The sequence below is a fragment of the Aquarana catesbeiana genome, linkage group LG01 (assembly GCF_042186555.1).
Source record: "Aquarana catesbeiana isolate 2022-GZ linkage group LG01, ASM4218655v1, whole genome shotgun sequence".
NCBI lineage: Eukaryota > Metazoa > Chordata > Amphibia > Anura > Ranidae > Aquarana > Aquarana catesbeiana.
In genome coordinates, this window is record NC_133324.1 from 336755617 (window position 1) to 336769277 (window position 13661).

General features: G+C 44.5%; 1 protein-coding gene across 1 annotated transcript in view; it reads left to right on the plus strand.

The window, feature by feature from the left end:
• The first annotated feature begins 454 nt into the window (after positions 1-454).
• LOC141145243 (leukotriene B4 receptor 2-like) overlaps positions 455-13661 on the plus strand; it is a 33110-nt gene continuing 19903 nt past the window's right edge. Inside the window, exons 1-2 of the mRNA XM_073631764.1 lie at positions 455-758; positions 840-912. The gene's annotated coding sequence lies outside the window, so the exon portion shown is untranslated. The remainder of the gene's footprint in view (positions 759-839; positions 913-13661) is intronic.

A 13661-nucleotide genomic window follows, 5' to 3' on the forward strand; every position in this document is an offset into this window, starting at 1 on the left:
GCCAACATGATACACTAATGACAGATTTTAAACAAGTAAACACAGATCTTTAAGACCAGATGCTGAATTAATGTACTTTTTATATATCTTTTCTTAGAAATACTATATTGGTACTCTCAGCCCAATGAACAATTTTTGTCTGTAAAATGTGCATTAAATGAGCTCTGGTGCTTTGCTTGGAACTGATCTAATGATGATGGCTATTTAGCAGTAATTGGCTTTGTCTGTTTCTGTGAAAAGCAGTATTCTGTCAATCAGCTGACAGCAATGATGTTTCATAGCCAGTATCCTCTGCAGGGTGTGCTATTAAAAGTATTTCATTTTATCAACGTCATTCAGTCATCCGAGCGTCAGTCTGTGACATAGATAAGAGCTGTGAGCTGAGGCAGCGGGAAAAAAAAATGGGAAAGACAAAAATAGTGAACATGCATTTCAGTTTGTATATGAATAATTAAAAGCAAACATATGTTGTAAAGCAAACAATGCATTTTTTTAGTTTTTACAATGACCCTGGGGTGAATTTGGTCAGTCGATTGCTGTGTAGCAGGGAGAGGCAATTGGAAACATTCTTCTCTGGGCTGTCTAAGCATGAGCTGGGCGTGACACTTCAAGAAGCATGTTTCAACTGGAGATGAAGGATGGACCAACAGTTTGGAATTCATGGGAAGCAGACCAAGAAAGACTGGGAAGACAGACAAATACTGGAATGAGACATACACAGAAATAAATACAGTCCGCAATCCACTAGGACAGTAAAAGTAAGTCTACTCTTCTTCTAGTCGTAAGATTTCTTTCATCTCCCATTGATCTCATCTACCCAATATTTGACTTCATTACAGTGACAGTGAAGAATACTAAGAGGATAACCTCAACTACATCAAATTGCTGAGCCAAAGGCTACTACTGCACGAGGTGGGTACTGAAGAGTAGATTGTAGGCAATACATTATGATCAACAGATTAAATGTGTGGTCTGCTCAGGATTGGGAAACAGTTAGGAAATAGGGAGTGGAATGATGATGACAAATGCATATCTGTTACTCAATAATGTATTATATTACTCATGTGTTGAATCTAAATGTACAGTGGAAATCAATGTGCATTACCTATGGATGTTCACCTTTTATTTAGCCATTCAAAGGGGATTTTTTTTTAAATTTCTATATCTGTTCATATTATTTGAGTATCCTAATAGTGTAATATATTCAGGGCTTCTTTTCAGTGGGAACGTGGGGGAACACAGACTGATACCTCCAGCACTGAATGTATGTAATGGCAAGAGGTGCTGAAGTGTGTCGGAAGGTCTATTGATGCTGGCTGCTAGGAGAACTATTGCTGCTTGGGTGGATCTACTGTTATGTGGGAGTATATTGTTGTGGGGGATCTATTGTTGCTGGCTGCAGGGGATCTATTTTACTGCCTTTCTAGTTATCATTAACAAATTCCATACAAATTACTTAACACCACAAAATGATACTTCTGTATTCTCTAAAGGGGCAGTATCGGGCAGTAGGTAGGGGGTGGAACCAAGGGACCGTGCTCGGAGGTGGGTAGGGGTCAATGACAAGGGCAGTACCTATACCTTTCCCCTGAGAAAAAAAGCCCTGACTATACTTATTTGTATTAAAATGTATATTTCAAGCTCAAAATAACATTTATAACAACGTTTAACAGCAGCCTATGGATGTTCAATTTTATATTTAGCCATTCAAAAGGCCTTTTTACAAATTTCTAAATCTGTTCATATTATTTGTGTATCCTAATAGTGTAATATATTTATATGTATTAAATGTACATTTCAAGCTCAAAATATCATTTATAACAAAGTTGAACAGCAATATCAAAATAATAGAGCTTAATTGTCTGCTTGTTTCATCTGGTTCAATGGTGACTTCTACATGGGACTCACTTTACTTGGTGTTCTAGCATTGTAAGATCCCAGATCAAAGTATCCCACGAACACTGAGGACCTTGGAATCAAATTCTTTTAGGTCCTATTTGAGACCCCCAAACAAGTGGTTGTGCATTTTTGGTTTGTATAGTCCTAAGTATAACAAACATTGAAACGCTTACGTAAGCAAAGTAAGAAATAATTCAAACTGATTTCATTAAAACTAGAAATAAAAAATAAAGTAAAAAATATTTAAAATGATTATAAAAATGTAATATGTTAATCACATCTAAATCTATTTATGGATTGTTTTAGATCCCTGGTAATTTAGAGAACAATAGGTTTATAAAAGATAAAACTAAATATAATTTTTCTACGAAGTAAGTAACATTTCTGAAGTCCGTAAAACCCAGTAAAATATTACATTTCCCTTAATTTTTCTTCATTGATTTGGCAGTGCAACAATGGATCTGCAGTATTTTTTTGCAACACAGCACAAGGTAGTGCATACGAGGGCCCTTAATTATAGGTCAAAGATTGCTACTTCTAACGTAATATAGGTACCCTCATACCTTGACATGTTCTTCACACTTAAATTATGGCGTTAAATAGATGCTTACAGTAGTTTTTGAAGTAATGATATAGGATGTATGTATATCAGACTTCAGAATTTATAGAACAGTGATGATTTGATACACTAAAAAAAAAATAAATAAAAATCATGCATAAGTAGATCTAAAACCTAATTGAAGGACATATAGTTTGCTATAATACTTTGCATTAAAATAATTTTCATGTTTTATTCTTTTAGAAAATATTATATTCTTCTTCTTTTTTTTAACCCCTTCCGACATGTCAGCTCTGCTGATCTGCTATAGCGTCTTGCACCTACTTTCTATCTACATGCATACACTCCGTGAGTACTGTATGTTCTTGGCGTGCTCCAGCAATCTGTGTCAGCATAGTGGCTTAAAGTCTTTCCTAAAAGCGTATATATACAATATGGGACAGCAGCTGAGATACAAGGACAGGGAGTGTTGTCACCCAGTAATAACAGTGAGTGCCTGAAATAGGACCTCATGACAGGATTGCCAGTATTATTTTAACGAAAGTAGTATCTTTAAAAATACTGAAAGTTACTTTTGAAATGACATTAACAAGTAAAGGTTTATATTAGATTTTAGTAATTGGTTTGAATCTACTTTAACCTTTCCATTCTCCAAACATATGTATAAAATGTTACCTTTAAAATCGACATCACCATGTCTTTCAATTGCACTCGCTGTTACTGATATGCATACTGATATTTAGTGACAATAAATTTCAAAACAAGTGATAGTGAAATAGTGGAGCCAATATAAAAAATGTGCAAAAAAGTGAAAATGAGTGCAGTTTACCCCTTTAAAAATGGGGGGAAAAAAACACCAAAGGGCCCTTTCACACGGGCGGACTGTTTAGGTCTGTCTGTCAGTTTTTTAGGCAGACCTGAACGGATGCTCCATACAGGTCTATGGAGCAACTGATGTCAGCAGTGACATGTCTGCTGACATCCGACCCGCTCTGATCCGCTAAAGTGTGACGGAGAAAAACCTTACTTTTCCATCCGTCATCGGATCGGATGAAAACGGTCCCTCTTCATCCGATTCCCCCATAGAGGAGAGCGGCGTTCAGACAGGTCAGTCCCTGCACAGTGTGCAGAGACAGACGTGTCATCTGCCTGCTCAGCGGAGATCGACAGGGCAATCCCCAGATGAGCAAAGCAGAGCCTGTACATGGACACGTGAAAGGGCCCTTACAAACACATTTGGTCTTACTTGTAAGGTGTTTGTTTTTTTTTCCACTTTTAGGCATGGGTTCACACTATTGCAAATTGGATGTGGTTTTCCTCCGCATCCAATTCGCAGCCGCATCCAGTTCGCATAGCAGGAGATTGTGACGTCTCTCTATCTCTGCAGCGGCTTCGGTGTGAATTGCACAGGAGCCCTGGGTGTCTTTTGGTCCAAATTCATCCAAAAATTTGGGTGGAAATCGGACTTAAAACGGTGAATGGAGACACACCGGACTCCTGCTGTGAGCCGCTGTGTTTTCTAGTGTGATCCGAGCCTTAAAGGGGGGTAGCTACTGATATATAGATTTTTGTGAAAAGTTAACAACTTATGCTGGGTACACACTTATAGTTTTTTTCAGTGGGTTGAACAAAAAAAAACCTTCACAGATCCCTGCACCCACACAAGTGACGTAGATGCAGGGCTCCCCCCCCCACCCCCCCATCAGCATACACTGATCAGCGCTGCAACGCTTGGCTGCATCCGCTGATTGAATGCTCGTTTTTCAGCAGGACCGATGGATAGAAGACCAGCTTCTGTTGAACTGCAGAGCAAAGTCTGATACATGTGTACCTCATAGACAAAGCACAGGGTGTGCTGGGTGTCCCTGGGCACACTCTAATCACCCCGTGCAAAGCAGAGAACCCCCTTGCTGCCTGGACCTCTCAATGTCCCCCCCCTCACAGCAGCACTGGCCCCTCCCGCAGCATTGCTAGATTCCCTCCTCCCATCTCCCACTGGCTGCTTGTTTCAGGATGGAGAGCGAGGGAAGGGGGGGTAAATATGTCATTTACCAAATTACCGTCCTCTTATTTTTCTGGATGAACACAGTGAGTGATCCCAGTCCCTTTATCTGCAGCCTCAGCTTTCTGTCCTCAGTCCATTACTCTGTTTCAAAAGTGAGACATCAGAGGTCTGTTTATATTTCACCAAAGCCCCTCAATGGGGCTCCTAAAAAAAATAAATAAATAAATTAAATAATATTGACACCATCCACTGCTGTACTGACACCATCCACTGCTGTACTGACACCGTCCACTACTCTACTGGCATCATCCACTGCTCTACTGACATCATCCACTACTCTACTCACACCGTCCACTACTCTACTGACATCATCCACTGCCCTACTGACATCATCCACTGCTCTACTGACACCGTTCACTACTCTACTGGCATCATCCACTGCTCTACTGACATCATCCACTGCTCTACTGACACCGTCCACTACTCTACTGACATCATCCACTGCCCTACTGACATCATCCACTGCTCTACTGACACAATCCACCGCTCTACTGACACAATCCACCGCTCTACTGACACCGTCCACTGCTCTACTGACACCGTCCACTGCTCTACCGACATCATCCACTGCTCTACTGACATCGTCCACTGCTCTACTGACATCATCCACTGCCCTACTGACATCATACACTGCTCTACTGACACAATCCACTGCTCTACTGACACAATCCACTGCTCTACTGACATCATCCATTGCTCTACTGACACTTCCCACTACTCTACTGACATCATCCACTGCCCTACTGACATCATCCACTGCTCTACTGACACAATCCACTGCTCTACTGACACCGTCCACTGCTCTACTGACACCGTCCTTTGCTCTACTTACATCGTCCACTGCTCTACTGACACCATCCACTGCTCTACTGACCTCATCCACTGCCCTACTGACATCATCCACTGCCCTACTGACACAATCCACTGCTCTACTGACATCATCCACTGCTCTACTGACACCTTCCACTACTCTACTAACACCGTCCACTGCTCTACTGACATCATCCACTGCTCTACTGACATCATCCACTGCTCTACTGACACCTTCCACTACTCTACTAACACCGTCCACTACTCTACTACTCTGCTGACATCGTCCACTGCTCTACTGAAATCATCCACTGCTCTACTGACATCATCCACTGCTCTACTGACATCATCCACTGCCCTACTGACATCATCCACTGCCCTACTGACATCATCCACTGCTCTACTGACATCATCCACTGCTCTACTGACACCATCCACTGCTCTACTGACATCATCCACTGCTCTACTGACACAATCCACTGCTCTAGTGACACAATCCACTGCTCTACTGACACCATCCACTGCTCTACTGACATCATCCACTGCTCTACTGACATCATCCACTGCCCTACTGACATCATCCACTGCTCTACTGACATCATCCACTGCTCTACTGACACCATCCACTGCTCTACTGACACCATCCACTGCTCTACTGACACCGTCCACTACTTTACTGACATCATCCACTGCCCTACTGACACCATCCACTGCTCTACTGACATCATCCACTGCCCTACTGACATCATCCACTGCCCTACTGACACCGTCCACTGCTCTACTGACATCATCCACTGCCCTACTGACATCACTCACTGCTCTACTGACACCGTCCACTGCTCTACTGACACCATCCACTGCTCTACTGACATCATCCACTGCTCTACTGACATCATCCACTGCTCTACTGACACCGTCCACTGCTCTACTGACATCATCCACTGCTCTACTGACACCGTCCACTGCTCTACTGACACCATCCACTGCTCTACTGACATCATCCACTGCTCTACTGACATCATCCACTGCTCTACTGACATCATCCACTGCTCTACTGACACCGTCCACTGCTCTACTGACATTATCCACTGCCCTACTGACACCGTCCACTGCTCTACTGACATCATCCACTGCCCTACTGACACCGTCCACTGCTCTACTGACACCATCCACTGCTCTACTGACCTCATCCACTGCCCTACTGACATCATCCACTGCCCTACTGACACAATCCACTGCTCTACTGACATCATCCACTGCTCTACTGACACCTTCCACTACTCTACTAACACCGTCCACTGCTCTACTGACATCATCCACTGCTCTACTGACATCATCCACTGCTCTACTGACACCTTCCACTACTCTACTAACACCGTCCACTACTCTACTACTCTGCTGACATCGTCCACTGCTCTACTGAAATCATCCACTGCTCTACTGACATCATCCACTGCTCTACTGACATCATCCACTGCCCTACTGACATCATCCACTGCCCTACTGACATCATCCACTGCTCTACTGACATCATCCACTGCTCTACTGACACCATCCACTGCTCTACTGACATCATCCACTGCTCTACTGACACAATCCACTGCTCTAGTGACACAATCCACTGCTCTACTGACACCATCCACTGCTCTACTGACATCATCCACTGCCCTACTGACATCATCCACTGCTCCACTGACATCATCCACTGCTCTACTGACACCATCCACTGCTCTACTGACATCATCCACTGCTCTACTGACACCATCCACTGCTCTACTGACATCATCCACTGCTCTACTGACACAATCCACTGCTCTAGTGACACAATCCACTGCTCTACTGACACCATCCACTGCTCTACTGACATCATCCACTGCTCTACTGACATCATCCACTGCCCTACTGACATCATCCACTGCTCTACTGACATCATCCACTGCTCTACTGACACCATCCACTGCTCTACTGACACCATCCACTGCTCTACTGACACCGTCCACTACTTTACTGACATCATCCACTGCCCTACTGACACCATCCACTGCTCTACTGACATCATCCACTGCCCTACTGACATCATCCACTGCCCTACTGACACCGTCCACTGCTCTACTGACATCATCCACTGCCCTACTGACATCACTCACTGCTCTACTGACACCGTCCACTGCTCTACTGACACCATCCACTGCTCTACTGACATCATCCACTGCTCTACTGACATCATCCACTGCTCTACTGACACCGTCCACTGCTCTACTGACATCATCCACTGCTCTACTGACACCGTCCACTGCTCTACTGACACCATCCACTGCTCTACTGACATCATCCACTGCTCTACTGACATCATCCACTGCTCTACTGACATCATCCACTGCTCTACTGACACCGTCCACTGCTCTACTGACATTATCCACTGCCCTACTGACACCGTCCACTGCTCTACTGACATCATCCACTGCCCTACTGACACCGTCCACTGCTCTACTGACACCATCCACTGCTCTACTGACCTCATCCACTGCCCTACTGACATCATCCACTGCCCTACTGACACAATCCACTGCTCTACTGACATCATCCACTGCTCTACTGACACCTTCCACTACTCTACTAACACCGTCCACTGCTCTACTGACATCATCCACTGCTCTACTGACATCATCCACTGCTCTACTGACACCTTCCACTACTCTACTAACACCGTCCACTACTCTACTACTCTGCTGACATCGTCCACTGCTCTACTGAAATCATCCACTGCTCTACTGACATCATCCACTGCTCTACTGACATCATCCACTGCCCTACTGACATCATCCACTGCCCTACTGACATCATCCACTGCTCTACTGACATCATCCACTGCTCTACTGACACCATCCACTGCTCTACTGACATCATCCACTGCTCTACTGACACAATCCACTGCTCTAGTGACACAATCCACTGCTCTACTGACACCATCCACTGCTCTACTGACATCATCCACTGCCCTACTGACATCATCCACTGCTCCACTGACATCATCCACTGCTCTACTGACACCATCCACTGCTCTACTGACACCATCCACTGCTCTACTGACACCGTCCACTACTCTACTGACATCATCCACTGCCCTACTGACACCATCCACTGCTCTACTGACATCATCCACTGCCCTACTGACATCATCCACTGCCCTACTGACACCGTCCACTGCTCTACTGACATCATCCACTGCCCTACTGACATCACTCACTGCTCTACTGACACCGTCCACTGCTCTACTGACACCATCCACTGCTCTACTGACATCATCCACTGCTCTACTGACATCATCCACTGCTCTACTGACATCGTCCACTGCTCTACTGACACCGTCCACTGCTCTACTGACATCATCCACTGCTCTACTGACACCGTCCACTGCTCTACTGACACCATCCACTGCTCTACTGACATCATCCACTGCTCTACTGACATCATCCACTGCTCTACTGACATCATCCACTGCTCTACTGACACCGTCCACTGCTCTACTGACATTATCCACTGCCCTACTGACACCGTCCACTGCTCTACTGACATCATCCACTGCCCTACTGACACCGTCCACTGCTCTACCGACATCGTCCACTGCTCTACTGACATCGTCCACTGCTCTACTGACATCATCCACTGCCCTACTGACATCATACACTGCTCTACTGACACAATCCACTGCTCTACTGACACAATCCACTGCTCTACTGACATCATCCATTGCTCTACTGACACTTCCCACTACTCTACTGACATCATCCACTGCCCTACTGACATCATCCACTGCTCTACTGACACAATCCACTGCTCTACTGACACCGTCCACTGCTCTACTGACACCGTCCTTTGCTCTACTTACATCGTCCACTGCTCTACTGACACCATCCACTGCTCTACTGACCTCATCCACTGCCCTACTGACATCATCCACTGCCCTACTGACACAATCCACTGCTCTACTGACATCATCCACTGCTCTACTGACACCTTCCACTACTCTACTAACACCGTCCACTGCTCTACTGACATCATCCACTGCTCTACTGACATCATCCACTGCTCTACTGACATCATCCACTGCTCTACTGACACCTTCCACTACTCTACTAACACCGTCCACTACTCTACTACTCTGCTGACATCGTCCACTGCTCTACTGAAATCATCCACTGCTCTACTGACATCATCCACTGCTCTACTGACATCATCCACTGCCCTACTGACATCATCCACTGCCCTACTGACATCATCCACTGCTCTACTGACATCATCCACTGCTCTACTGACACCATCCACTGCTCTACTGACATCATCCACTGCTCTACTGACACAATCCACTGCTCTAGTGACACAATCCACTGCTCTACTGACACCATCCACTGCTCTACTGACATCATCCACTGCTCTACTGACATCATCCACTGCCCTACTGACATCATCCACTGCTCTACTGACATCATCCACTGCTCTACTGACACCATCCACTGCTCTACTGACACCATCCACTGCTCTACTGACACCGTCCACTACTCTACTGACATCATCCACTGCCCTACTGACACCATCCACTGCTCTACTGACATCATCCACTGCCCTACTGACATCATCCACTGCCCTACTGACACCGTCCACTGCTCTACTGACATCATCCACTGCCCTACTGACATCACTCACTGCTCTACTGACACCGTCCACTGCTCTACTGACACCATCCACTGCTCTACTGACATCATCCACTGCTCTACTGACATCATCCACTGCTCTACTGACACCGTCCACTGCTCTACTGACATCATCCACTGCTCTACTGACATCATCCACTGCTCTACTGACACCGTCCACTGCTCTACTGACACCATCCACTGCTCTACTGACATCATCCACTGCTCTACTGACACCGTCCACTGCTCTACTGACATTATCCACTGCCCTACTGACACCGTCCACTGCTCTACTGACATCATCCACTACCCTACTGACACCGTCCACTGCTCTACTGACATCATCCACTGCCCTATTAACACCGTCCATGTATTAATAAATTTGTGTGTGTGTATGTACAATATATATATATATATATATATATATATAAAATATAATATATTGTACGTACATACATACACACAAGCATGTACGTTTGAGCTTTGGAGTGCACACCCTAATGCAATAGACTGCGCACACCTGTGGCCTTTAGTCCTCATCTGCAACCTCTTACCCTGGCTCTGACCTTTGAGTCTTGCAGATTGTCACACAAAGGCTTAGGGAACCCTTTTCTTCCCCATGGCAAGCTAGTGGCAGGATGGTCATGATCAATGAGAAAAAAAGTGGTAGAATGTTGTACCGGGCCAACCATCAACAGAAACAACTTAGGATTGTAGCTGCACACCGAAGGTTTTTTACCTTAAAGTGGAACTATGGGCAAAACGTTTTTTTTTTTCATTTTGGATAGAGAATAGGAGAGCTATAACTCCTGCCAGCATTTTTTTCGCCATCTGTGTCCCATTGCGGAGATTTCCCTGCACTTCCTGTCCCATGGACAAACAGGAAGTGGGAGGAAATCCCTACAAATGAAGAGAATTCTTTGGGGACCCCCAGGTCACCAGAACTAGTGCCCCCCATTGGAAGATGTCCCCTATATTACTTCTCTGGGGACAGACCAAAATCTGGGATTTTCATTTACCCTCACTTTTAATGAAAATGGTAAGCAGGACAAATTGAGAGGGGGAATCTCCCTAATGGGGGCACAGACAGCAATAAAAACTGACAGGGGTTCTAATCCTTCTGCACTCTATTCAAAACTAAGAAAAAAAAATCGCCTTTAGTTATACTTTAAGGCAGAGAATGTATTAAAAAGAAACTGCAGTCTGCTCACATATTTTGTAATAAAACCATCTTTGCCATTCTAAAGCTTCCCTCCAACCACTTTGCATATTATTTTATATATACTGTGATTCTGTACTTGCCAAATATGCTGCAGAAATCTCCCTCCACTAAGTCTGGCTGCAACCATTTTAACTGTGGGCAGCTGAAGCTGTTGTCTGTTCACTTCCTGGATTTACACAGACACACAGAGGCTGCACTCCATCCCTGCAGCTCTCATTGGCCCTCTTATGACTCATCCCCCCTCCCTTCCTGGCAAACTCTCATGAGAATGAGAGAGAGAGAGCTGTGCATGATGTCATAAGCCTAGGCTTTTTACCAGACAAGAAACAGGAAGTGGGCTGTATAAGGTATTTGCTGACAAAAAAAAAAAATAATTTTACTATCCAAAGTTAAAACAACAAGGGCAGAAGATTTAATAGATGGAATGTTGAAAAAAATAACTGAAGGTCCGCTTTAGGATAAAAAAAATTTCAGCCTCTAGAACCACTTTAACCACTTGAGGTCCGTGCCATAGCCGAATGACAGCTACAGCGCGGACCTCAATTTCCGGGAGGCTGCCATGGGACGTCCTCCCCTGTGCACGCACACCGCGCTCCCTGTAGGGTGCGCGCGGTGTGCGCGCTGTGATCACCGAGTCACGGAGACTCGGATGATCACAGATCCGAGTAAGGGGCCGGTCCCGGCCCCTTACCATGTGATCAGCTGTCAGCCAATGACAGCTGATCACATGATGTAAACAAAAGCTCGGTGATCGGTTTCGTTTTCTCCTCACAAATAAGCCATTCACTGGCTTATGTCAAAGGGACATCGGTCCCGAAGAGAAAGGAGGCACATATGCCTCATCTGTGCCAGCAAGTGCCATCTGTCATTGCCATCTGCCAGTGCCCAGCAGTGCCACCTATCAATGCCCACAAGTGCCACCTATCAATGCCCACCAGTGGTGCCAATCAGTGCCACCTAGCAGTGCTGCCATCAATCATTGCCCAATCAGTACCCATCACTGCCACCCATCAGTGCCCATCACTGCCACCTATCGGTGCCCATCAGTGCCGCCTCATTAGCGTACATCAACGAAGGAGAAAAATTACCTGTTTGCAAAATTTTATAACAAAATTTAAAAAACATATAATTTTTTTTTTTTTTTAATTGTCTTTCAATTCTTTTAACAAAAACTAAAAACCGCAGAGGTGATCAAATACCATCAAAAGAAAGCTCTATTTGTGGTGGAAAAATGATAAAAAATTTCATTTGAGTACAGTGTTGTATGACCGCACAATTGTCATTCAAAGTGCGACAGCGCTGAAAGCTGAAAATTGGTCTGGACAGGAGGGGGGTTTAAGTGCCCCGTAAGCAAGTGGTTAAACCCAGTTGTTAGATGTTGTGGCTGCATTCATTTTTTCTATTTTTTCACCTACTTCCTCTAATGCATTTCTTTCAGTAATGAACCTAATTGTACTCCGATTAAGCTCATTGTTGAGTAAAATGCCTTAACGAGGAGGTTTAGATGATTTTGCAATTTGCATCAGACAGATTCATAAAACAAAAATTCTGATTCTATCTTGAATCATGTCTACTCTTTTCTCTACAATGTTTTCAAATTGAGCAGTGGATTGACTGCTTGGGGAGCCAGTACCTGTAGTTAGGTGTGCACAGGTACAGAATATGCAGTTGAGCATTTGACAGAAAATACCTGTTGTTGATCCTGCCAGAAATGTAGTATCCTTTCCCGTCAACTGAACTGAAAGCATATACAATCCTATTCCCCCTTCCCCCATGTCATGGAGATGAAGACCTCAGGAAAGCAGCCTAAGTGACAACCATACTTTCATACCTCCCAACCTTTTGAGATGGGAATGACAGACACCTACCAGCAAATGTATGTAGGGATAGGACACGCCCCCTGCCACACCCCCTTAAAGGAGAATTAACCCAAAAAAAGGTTAATTAAATCCACAAGTGCTTTTTTTTACCACTACTATTCCTTTATATTGGCTTTTAAAATGTACAAATGCAACAATTTAGAAATTGGATGAAAGGTTTAGCACTGGGAAACACTTTTTGAAAGATAAAAAGTGCATTTTATATACAACTACGTATATAGATCAGACCAAAATGAGGGACAAATGAGGGGGAAAGAGGGACTTTGCTCCAAATCAGGGACAGTTGGGAGCTATGATACTTTACAGATACGGTGCCATGAGTGTTGTCACCCTAGGACAGGAAGTGTGTTATACACAGGATTATCAGCTGAAAATAAAGGGGAGAAAATCCTGAGAAAAAGAAAACAAATGCATCCCCCACATGTAAGGACTGGCAGCTGTATTATATTATTTTGGGTTTAGATAGGCTTTAAGAAACAGATTTGACTTTTAATAAGCTAAGATTCATATTGTTCTATTTTTTTTTAGACCACAT